This window comes from Panicum hallii, chromosome 6 (genome assembly GCF_002211085.1).
Source record: "Panicum hallii strain FIL2 chromosome 6, PHallii_v3.1, whole genome shotgun sequence".
Classification (NCBI taxonomy): Eukaryota; Viridiplantae; Streptophyta; class Magnoliopsida; order Poales; family Poaceae; genus Panicum; species Panicum hallii.
In genome coordinates this window covers 8,296,940-8,308,513 of record NC_038047.1, presented here as the reverse complement: position 1 = coordinate 8,308,513, position 11,574 = coordinate 8,296,940, and the positions used below count along the sequence as shown (strand labels likewise).

Below are 11,574 nucleotides of genomic sequence, written 5' to 3'. Positions count from 1 at the left end.
CCTTTGGCATGACATTGACGCTTGTCCCCAGATCACAAAGAGCATGCTTAATGTGTTGAGCTCCGATTGAACATGTGATGGTGGGGCATCCTGGGTCCTTCTTCTTCTCCGAGAGAGGATCGAGTATAGCTGTATTACACTCTTCCGTAAGCTACGTCCTCGGTGGTCAGTAGGCACCTCTTGTTTCCAAGGATATCCTTGAGATACTTGGCGTACATGGGAACCTGCATAGCATCAAGAAGTGGTATGTTGACATAAAGCTTCTTAATTACCTCGACGAACTTGCCGAATTGCTCATCGTACCAGCCTCCTTCTCCGTTCCGGAAATGGTAAGGAGGTTATATCGTGGTACTTTGGGGAAGTCCTTGGGACTTCCTCGGTTTCTTCCTGGGTAGCAGTGGTGTTGGACCCTTAGGCCTCCTCCTTCTCTCTGTCTTCATGTTGGTATCCCTATCGGTTACGGTCTTCCGCCGTGTACCTGCATCCTGTGGATAGGGTGGATCCTACGTGGACTTTCCAGCCCATGTTGTCACCATATTGACACTTTCCTTGGGATTTACTTCCAGTTGCCAGGGTAGCTTTCCCTCATTATGGTTACGGCAAGATGAGGCCAGCTGAGCCACTTGAATTTCTATCATTTTATTAAAACTCAGCTGATTTTTAATAGCAGAGATAAAGCTCTCCTTTTGTGCGGCCAGAGACTCCAAAATTTTATCATTAGCTTGAAACTTCTTGCTAATGTTATCATTAATTTTTTTTCTAGCCATACACTAAGTCCTTAAGTGAGGGCTGAAAACTATTATTAAAATTGTTACCTTGTTGTTGGCCGAAGGGGAGGTTGAGCTTGGAGTTCGAACCTTGCTGAGGACGGTAGCCTAAGTTATTGGGATTATTGTTCCCAATGAAATTCACATCCTCTTGAGTTGACGTGCAAGTGTTGCCCGAGTGCCCAGTATTGCCACATGTCTCACATGTGATCCGAGACTTCATGATTTGGTTGAACTCCTGGTGTGGAGATTCTAGCTTTTTCATGAGAAGATTCATCTTGGCTGCCAGCATATCTACACCATCAATCTGGTGTACTACTTTAGCATGGGCTGGCTGCCTATCTCCCTTCCAACTCTGGTTGGAAGCAATCTTGTCAACAAGCGCCTTAGCTCTTGCAACGTTGAGAGAGAGGAATGCTCCTCCCGCTGCTGCATCTATGTGGTATTGCACTCGCTGGCTCAAGGCATGGAAGAAGTTCTGAATGATCAGCCACTCTTCCATGCCGTGGTGTGGGCATGCTGTAATGTATTCCTAGAGACATTCCCAGGCTTTCGAGATTGTCTCATCTTGGAGTTGTTGGAAACTAAAAATCCTATTCCAAAGGGTGTTGGTTTCGCCCACCGGAAAATACTTGGCTAGGAATGCATTAGAACAGGCATCCCAGGTGGTGAATGCATCCTTATTAGTGTAGAACCACGTCTTTGCTTTTCCAAGGAAAAAGAATGGGAACAGACGAGGTCGAATATTGTCCATCGTAGTGTCTTTGGGGTTGATTGTACTACTCACTTCCAGAAAGTTCTAAATGTGAGTGTTAGCATCCTCTGATGCCTTACCATAAAAGGGACTTGCTTGGACCACGTTGACAAGTCCAATCTTCAGCTCAGACAATTCATTGCCTTGGTCGGTGTTCAATCTAGTAGGGATATGGCTGCTGGATAGGGCTGAGAACTAACAGAGTGTCTTCTGAGCCATGGGTGATGAAGCTGGTGTTGTCGAACCTTGGCCTAGTGAAAGTTTCTTTTGAGGTCGGACGATTCTACGTTGGACAATTCTCCCAATTCTTTCTAGGTTCCCGGGTTGAAGTTATATGGTAGATCGCAACCAGTTATGCACTGCTCTGCATATATCACAAAGACAAAGAAAGCAATGGTAAGCCCGCTAAAATTAGCGGCGATAATCAAATAAATTTTATCAAACTATTCAATGATATCTTTAGCCAATTGCTTCCCTAGTAATAGCATCAGAAATGCTTGTTGCCGTTTCTTATGCCCAATAGAATAAGTATTCCGCAAGCACACAGAATCATCACTGTAGCACTTTACCTTGGAGTATTCCAGGGTATCGTAAATTTCCTCGGGGAAGCACTATGGTTAAAGAGTATCGAAGAAGCAAATCATAAACTTTACCAGCGATATCACCTGACTAACTTAGTGGGCATAAGCCAGATATGATAAGATAGGATAATGGCCAAGAAATGACCGTCTGACACAGGAGACTCTAAACCTTAGAGTGGTAAGTAGGTGGAAGGACAACGAGCGAGAAAGACTCATAAAATACTTCTAAACTAACGAGCTAGCCTCACTAGACTAAACTTTGCTTCTAACTTGATAACGGGTACCAAGAGCTTACTTCGGTGGCTAGAGAGAGGAAGGACTGCAGAAATGGGTGAGAGAGGAGTCCAATGGCAAACAACAACTACTGCTATGACAACACCCGAACGTGGTGGACTACAAAGGACAGACAGGGCTGTCACCACCTGCCGCTTGCCACACTGTTCTGTGGGGTGGAACATACTTCCTAGCTAACACTAAGCTAGACACCACGTCTGCACTCGGTGTTAGGATTTGTCTTGAGGCCTTCAAGAGAAATCCCCTTCAACCTAGGAAACTAACTTGAGCTCCTTAGTCCGGGCGAGAAAACCCACAAGGTAAGATCCCAATAAACAAGATAGAACCCAAAGTCTAAGCTAGAGGAAAGAACTTCCGCACACAAGTTGGGTAACTTGGAAAGATAAATAAAAGTGGAAAGTAAAGCTAACTTGAAAAGTAAAGAAGATAAATTATATTGATAAAATATCAAAGGGAAAGATACAAGAGCTATACCAGAATTCCGATGATGACTCCGGAATCCCGAGACAAGCTCGACTCGACTCTAACTCCTAGACTACTAAACCTAACTCTAGAAAGTGAAGTGAGTGATCAGAACTCCTTGGTGTCTCTTCTACAAGCTATGATGACCCTCTGTTTATAGTGTGGAGGTGCTGAGGAGGATGTCGGTAAAACGGTTGTGAAAGTTGCGTGAATCCTAAGCCGGTCGGCCTCATCCAGGCCGGCTGGCCTGGGATGGTGGCCACTTGCACCGCCTTTCTTCTCGACGATCCTGATGCTCTCCTGGAGTCGGTGGAGGTGGCGTTTGTCCGAAGCAGAATAGCTGGAGGCTGGTCGGCCTGATCAAAGCCTGTCGGCATGGCTCTGGCATGTCTCATCCCTCCTTTGCGCCAACTTGATGATCAAGGCTTGCATGTTGTTCAGGGAGGCGGTTCTCAGGTGTTTGCCTGAGTCTTTCATGCAGGTGGGCCCTTTAATGCAAGGTGAGTGCCTTTCGGGTCCTTGGATCAAATCGTCTTCAAGTGCATGGCTCAGGATTAGTTTGAGTGTGTTTTCTTTGCCCTGGATTATTGTTATTGCCATTCGTGGAGGTGCCAGGCCGACCGGCCTAGGTTTTTACCCATTTTGCATGAAATTTATGCCACGTAATCTTGCAATCTCAACTCTTCCAAAACTCATGGAACTTTATTAGTTTAAATGAAATATTTATGGAACATGGTGCAGAGCTCTATTTATTTCCGAGAAGTTGACGGACAAAGTGTGATTCAATGGCTGTCAACAATCACCTCAACCCCAATTCTGTTTTACATATTGCTATCTTTGTTCATCTCTGTGAGGCCTTCTTAGGAATAGAACTCCACTTTGACCTCTTCTATTATCTGTTCCATCTCAAACCATAACCCAGTGAAAAGGACATTGCTGAGGTGGGTGGAGCCGGGCTTCAGCTTAGGCAAGGTATGGAGAAAAAATATATCCCATATAAGTTCCCATCTAGTCTGTCTGGATGGAGAGAACGCTGGTTTTATGTCGGGAACCACAAACCTTCAATTCCAGAGAGGGCTACTGGGAGTCCCAAGATTATTGGCGAGTATACACTGAGCCCCTAAGATATGAGTCAAGTCAACGATCTGCTTGAGAGAATCATGAAACTCAGAATAGAGGGAGTCACTGGAGCTTTGGTAATGTACTCTTGGATTGGCAGGCGCATCCAGCCCTTGCAAAAGCGCGATCGGTTCGGCTTCAAGTTCCTCAGACTCTCAGATCAATCTCAATTTACTACAGAATGCATTCACCAATCTGAATTGTACTAACAGAGCTTGAAATCTTGTCACAGGATGATGTGAATGTCTATAAGAGCATGTCTCCCATGCCAGACATTGATCGTCCGAGCCATACCCTGCTGTCTGCGCATCAACCACCCAAGATCTCCTGAACTTCTTGCGACCCAGTGAGTGAGGAGGAAGATGAGGGAACGGATGATGATTGCATCTTGGTAGAGGTAATCAGGAGAAAAAAAAAGACAAGTACCGCCCGAGGGGGAGCAAGCTCTCCCAGTGGTGGTCTCTTCACAAGTCATCCGAAGGAAGCCCGGGTCACCACCCGGAAGTGCAAGGCTAGAGCCTCACGGGTGGTAATGAAGACGAAACACCCAAGTAAGTGCTTTTCCTGAACTTGCAAGTGCTTTTATCTGCTAATCTTGATTGATTTCTCACCTTTTCCTGAATCTTCAATGCTTGTTCCCCAAACCCCAAGCAGTCAAAGCAAAGGGTCCGGGAAGTAGTCGAGGATGAAGCTGTAAAGGGGCAAGATGTGCCCTCTGTTATAGTGGACTCATCGTTAGAGTCTACCAGGGCCACACCAGGACAAGTGCCGCCCTCAGCTGACCCTAAATTGCCAACAACTCCATTGACTTCCACGCTGATACAAGCGGTGCCCTTGATTTGCAAGTCAGCATTGTCGAGTGCTTAGGTGTTGTTCCACCACCTAAAGCACTTAGGATAAAGAAAATCTATTTCAAGAAATCCTCACTGTAAGTACTCGAGTACTTTCCAAATGTAGTTTGTAGGTTCATAATGGTATGTATCAATGTGACTACTTGTTTGTGTGAAGGAAATCCTCTGCTCTGGGCTTGGAGCAACCTAGTAGCACTGTGACTGGGCCAGCACCTAAGCAAGAGTCTGATGCTGCAGCATTAATTGCGGTAGCTGCTTCTACTCGTGTTGATCCTCCACCACCGCCTGCGAAGTCTCTTGCACCCGATGCTACTGAAGTCGAGAAAACCATTGTGGGTGTAGGGCATGATGCCGAGGAAGGTTCCAGGTTAGTCAAACGAGCCCGCGAGATTCCATCAGGTGAGCTGATTGTGCCGTCCCCGCCCGCGAGTACTTTTCTGCTAGAGGTGAGACTAAGTACTGCGGGTGAGGTGGCAGGTACTTCGTAGCAAAGGCCAAGTGTTGAAGAAACTAGCACTGTGGGTACTTCATCAGGTGGAACTCTGGTCACACCTCCTAAGTCCCAATATGCTATCCCGACGGAGCTTGTTGATGATCCAATGCTGACTGTGGATGTCTTGAAGCATTTTCAAGATACCTTTAAAGAGTTGTACAAATTCTCTGTGATATGCTTGCTGGTCTTTGTTGTAACATGCTTTGATGAGTAACTTGCTTTCTTGACTAACCATTTATCTTGTTGCGCAGACAATGGCCAATCGATCCAGGGAAAAATCCGATAAGCGGAGAGCTGTTGAAGATGGCCTTCATCAACTGCAGGCCACGGACCACCAAATTGAGGAGCAGATCATGAAGACTGTCGAGCTATGGAACCAGCTTGATTGGAGCGCACAAGAGAGGTCTATCTCCTCAAAAATAAGATTGCAAACTTGGAGGAAAAGAACAAATCCCAGGCCGAGGCACACCGAGGTAATACTCTCTCGAGTACTATATGAGTTTGTATGAATACTTCTTGCCTTTTTGCCTGCAGAGCTCAATGAAGTGTTAGAATGTAAATAAGAGCTACCGACTAACATGAAGAATTTGCTGTACTATTGTTCAGGTGAAGTCAAAACTCTGCCGAAGAAGCTTGAAGATACTGATAAACAACTGTCACACCCGATTTTGGAAGTAAAACCGAATGCATCTTATATGTGCGCTAGAATCAAGTTACACACATATGATAGACATCATAAGCGAATATATCAAAAGACAATGTTCAAAACGTAAGCAAAAGAGTAAATAACTCTATTATACTGTGATAGTTTAGACTTGAAAGTCTTCAGTCATTCCATCGATAACCTAAATAAGCTCAGCAGCAACGGCTTCTTCCACAGGCACTTAAGGTGAACGCGTGCCTAGAACTTTTCAAAGTCGCTGAACTGCTCCACTTCCACATTCTCTTCTGAACAGCAGTTTAGGCAAGGGTGAGTACTCTTATGGTTGGTACTCATTAAGTGGGGGAAAATGGAAGGCCATCAAGGATAGGCTAAAGGGCTTATAGCGGTTAGCATTTTTAGTTGATCATATTTTAGTAGCAAGCATCTATTTAACTAGGTATAAGTTTATACCAACCCACTTATGCATAAAGGAACCAACATTATAACAAAACCAAGGAACCACAAATTAATTTATTATTTAAGTTCAATTATCATGTGAGGGTCCAAGCCGCTCGTAACCGTGAGCACGGCTGATATATCAGTTTTCACTCTGAAGAGGTTGTACACTTTCATCACAATTCGTGTTCGCCAAAATTGCTCGAGTTTGCAAGGCTCTTAAACACTTCCTTTGGTGAGTGGCCAGGGGTTCACTAAGAAGCCTTTACAAAGACACGCAAAAAACTAAATAGCTCGCTAGAGTTTCAGTAGCGGTATGGACCATAACCCTCCCTAGTGGTCTGTACCTTAGCAAAGGCTACTACCCCAAGAGGACCGGGATATACCCCTACACGGACACCCTCCTTGCCCTTTCGGTAAGGCTATTAGCTATCCACATGTCTAATTATTCAGCTAAGGTCAAAGTCATATGACATTTGTGGTTGTACAGTTTTCATGGGTTGTTCTCCGTATTCCAATTAAACAAAGTGATCTTATAATTATCCAGGTATAACAATAGTACAAAGTCATGATTAACATTCTTGGAAGATTATGATTGCACCATTCCCAAAGTTAAGCAACTAAGCACTTCTACTGAACAAAAATATTAAACCCGGTGTTCAAGGCTTGGGTGAAAAAGACTAGGTTAATCTTTAATAGGTATCCCATCAAGTTATGCAATATGAAAAATAAAATAAAGTATTATCATGCTATTATTGGGACAAAAACAGAGTATGTAAGGGGGAATTCCACTTACCTTCCACGTCAAATTGCTAGTTCTCTTCCTCGTACTGCTGCTCTTGTCCTTCCTCAAGCATCACGTCATGTACACGATTACACAAGCAAAAACATATAAAAAAAGTAAGAAACAGAACAACAAATAGTACAAACAAAGAAAGATAAGGTGATAGAGTCATAGAGCATGCTGCAAGGATTGTGTGAGCACAAGAATCGATAAAAATAGAGTTAAAACGTAGAAGATATGGATAAAAGATGATTCCAGGGACTTATTTGCGAAAGATTTGAACTTCCAGGGGCTAAACTTGAAGTAACCGAGGGTTAAAGCCTAACAAAACTTAAAACACAGGATTTAGTCTAAAAACAGAGAGGGATGGATGGTGGGTTTAGAAACTAGAAAGGATGGGGCTAAAACAGAAAGAAAAGGATTGTTTTGCAAATACTTTTGAACTGTGCAGGGTGACGGGTTGATTTACAAAAAACATAGGGGCTCTTTTGCAAAATAGGCTAGGTGGCTCGGGTTGACTGGTATTGACCGGTTTGACTTGGGTCAGAGGGGAGATCTGATCCGTTGGATCAAGATCCAATAGCGCATGCGCGAGGGGGGCTCTAGGTGGAGCTGCTAGGCGGCGCTGGCGGCAGGGTCGCCGGAGTTCACCAAATCCAGTGCTCCGGGACTCGGTTCAGCCTAAGGTTTGGCTTGGAGCGAGAGGAGGTGATGGCGAAGTTGATGGCGAGCTCGGGATGGCAACACGGCGGCCGGAGACGTGCGCGCCACAACGGCTTGCCGCTCGGCTTGGCGGAGCTTGCTTCGCTGAGCAATTGCCGCAGTGAAATGTCGAGAGGGCGAGCGAGGAAGGGATGGTGATGATGCCCACTACAACGCGATGCTCCGGCGGCGGCTTTTCATCGAGGAGAGGCCGCGGAGTGGTGGATCGATGGCGAGGCCAAGCTTCGGGACGTCGACGGCGCTATTGACGGTCATTAAGTTACAAATCCGACCATCAACGTTTGGTTATTGTGACACCCTGAGTGTCTAAAAGACTAAACAAAGATCCTTAATATGAAATTAAGCATAAAAGAGTAAGAAAAGTATAAAACAACCTATCAAAATCTACCTTTCAAGCAAATGAATATGTGTGTATGTATATATGCAAATACATATGAACCTATGCAAGCAAACCCTTGTAACTTTCAAAATTGATCACAAATGACTCTAAAAATTTAATGGCACATCTTTCATAACAACAGCACCAAAAGTCTTGTTGAACTCAAGGGCTAACAGTGCAAAAATTCACATGAAATGACATATCTTTTAAATAAATTTTTTGGAAATTCAAAATAATTTTTTATATATTGCTCAAATGAACATTATCACAAAATAGAAAATGTACATCTTGAAAAGTTGAACAAAAATGGTATTCAAATATTTTTGATTTGACCCTAGGAAGAATGAGTTTTAGCTCCTTTTTCACCCAGGCCCCTGCTATTTTTCGCTTCCTGCTCATAAGTCCCATCATCTTCTCCCTCCTCTCTCCTCCCAATGCCCTGTCCCATCGCCGGCACGCCAGCTGACCGGCGCACCCGGGCGCAGCTAAGGCCGCCCGGCCAAGTGGGCCTACCAGCATCGGGAAATCCCATGCTGGCCCACATAATCTCGCCCTCCCCCTCTAGAAGCCTCCACGCGGCGGTTTTCCTCTGCTGCAGGCGCTGCTGCCGCCATGGTGAGCCCCGCCGGTGCCAGCGAGGCAGCTACGCCCTTGGTTTTCCCCCTGGTCGGTCCTTCCCCAGCGGCTCGTGGCCAGGCCGCCATCCTCCATCTTGCACCTATAAAAGCCCCACTAGAGACCCTGAGCTCGCCGCCCCAACACCCACTCCGGCGAGCAGTCACTCGCGCATGGACGCACCACTCCAACCCCCACATTGCCCAAAACAACACTCCCACCACCTTCTCCGCCTCACCCCGAAGCTGCACGGCTTGTCCCTGCACCCTCTTCCTCAACGGAGCACCGCCACCACCACCCGCACCTGCCGCCGGCTCTCTGCCACCGTCGGCAAGCCGCTTCGGTCCACCTATTTCCCCATCCAAGGCCTCAAACAGGTGAGGTTTGTTTCCCTCTTGCCTCTCCCACCTTCGCCCCTCGCCGCCAGCAACCCTAGTCACCGGAATTTGGTCGGCAGTCGTCATTCCCCTACACAAAGGACCCTTTTGCTTCGATTTCAATCTTTCCGAGAAGATTTCTGTAAAATCTTAGGGACTCATTTATAAACCAGAACTAGAACTTTAGAAATGCAAAACAACTCACTAAAAAATCCTAAAAATCCAAACTAAGATGTTCTGGACTCCTTAAGTTAAGATCTAAAACTTTGTAAAAGGATCTTGGACTGTTTCCACAAAATTATAGCTGTAGACTGAAATCAAGTTTAAATGTCTTTTAATTGTTCCAAGAGTTTTAGGAAAGAGCTACTCTTGAGTTTTGGATGCTAGCTTCAGTGCTAAGAGTAAAGTCTATCATAAAAATTTGATGCTCTAAATCCAATCACAACTAGGTGTTTTGAGTACTTTTTGTTATATGCTAGATCCAGTTAAACTAGAATGTTAGCCTCTGATTCTTGCATAGAAAAAATCTACACAATTTGCAATAGACTACTCATGTGAGTAAGTTTGTTCAGTAAAAAGTTGAGCACTGGTTCTTGCATGGTTTGTTGTGTACAAATAGATCTTGATCCTAACAGTAGCCGTTTAATATTTTTTTTCATGATTAACCTGATGAATGAAAATGGCTAAAACTTTTACAGTAAGTTTGTACTTAAGTAACATCTTCTGCATAAAAATCTTAACCCCAGAAACTACTTCTACGAGTAGTTTTGTTTAACCCATGCTTACTATTGGAAATGGCTATTTACAACATGATAAAACTACTCACTCACCTAATGAAGTCAGTTAATCCAGACAAGTACTCGATAAATGACTGCCCGAGAAAAAGAAAATGAAGTACTCAACTACTTAACTTAAGTTTTGTTAAATGACTACTTTATAGTGCAATAATTATTTATCTTGTAAGCAGCGTGAAGCTCAAGTTAATCTAACTGAAGTTGCTGAAGACCTGAACCAACATTCGGAAGAACCCCCGACTAGTTTTGCTCAAGAAGGCAAGCCCCGGTGCATGATCCCAGTATTTCAATTTATGCAACTACTGTTCCTTTTTACCTGTGCATTTAAGTTCATAGGAGTCTATTGGAACCCTACCTGCATGATCCTAGGCACCTATATATTGAATACTAGAATTGGAAGTTCAAGTAGATTCTCTACTAATTGGCACGGTAAAAGTCGAGTGGTTTCCTGCCACTCGCGAGAACTATAGGAGTTGAATGTTAGCACATACTACGACTATAAGGTCAACAGGCGGGGCTGTGGTATGGTACTCATGGTTGAGGACCCGTCTGAGTAGAGAAAAATGCTAAGGCCGTAGTGTCTAGTAGTGGTGGTTAAGTGTTGGAACGTACTAACCACATGTCGAAAATATGATACTCGACAAGCTGAGTCCCTAATTGGCCCGGCGAGTGGACTTTACTCTCACCCTATTTGAACGATGTTTAGATGCGTATACACATGCGATTGCAGAGCGGGGTTCTGTAGTTGGGTAAGGTGACATTGATCCACAACCCGGAAAGAAAGGGGAAAAGTTGCTTGGGGTGACCCTTTGGTGCTCCAAGCGTGTGTGTTAGGTTTACCTTGCATGGTTAAGAAATTTGATTTGAATCATTCATTTCTCGTGGTAATTGAGATTGCTTAACACTTCTGCCACATAGAGTAACAAGAGGAACTGTGGCTATGATGAAACTTGCCCGTTGATTAAATATTTTTCACCATGTTTGGTTATAGATAGGTGCTCACTTAGAAATGTCAAATGAACTAGAATATTGAAAGCTAAAATATGAAATTAAGGACTTACTCTTTGTTGCTTTTCAGCAAAAGAATCCCTAGAACCTTAGAGCCTTGCATGCTTAGGAGTCGGTATTCTCATACCACTAGTCGGGTAAGCCTTGCTGAGTATTAGTATACTCATCCTTGCTTGTGGCAATGTTTTCATGTGTCTTTTGAAGATATGATAGCTGGTTTGACGTGGCCGTGTGCTTTGACGACTGGTTGGACCGTGCAGTGGGATCCGTCCTCAGCCAATAATGACTCTGCCGAGTGATGCCATGTATGGGCTTCATCGTGGTATCCGAATCGATGATAGATGATCGTATTTTCTTTCCGCTGCTACTTAAACTCTGAATAAAGTTTCTATATTTGAGCTTTAAAGTACTCGTTTGATGAACTCGACTTGTAATAATTGATGTCAGACTTGTGAGATAAAAGTATGGAATGTT

The 11,574-nt window shown here is 44.4% G+C and overlaps 1 non-coding gene across 1 annotated transcript; it reads left to right on the top strand.

Annotated features, from left to right (window-relative positions):
- Positions 1-1,267: 1,267 nt before the first annotated feature.
- Positions 1,268-1,374, top strand: LOC112898626. The gene has a single exon (XR_003229888.1). It is a non-coding gene; the product is annotated as a small nucleolar RNA R71 (small nucleolar RNA).
- Positions 1,375-11,574: the final 10,200 nt, after the last annotated feature.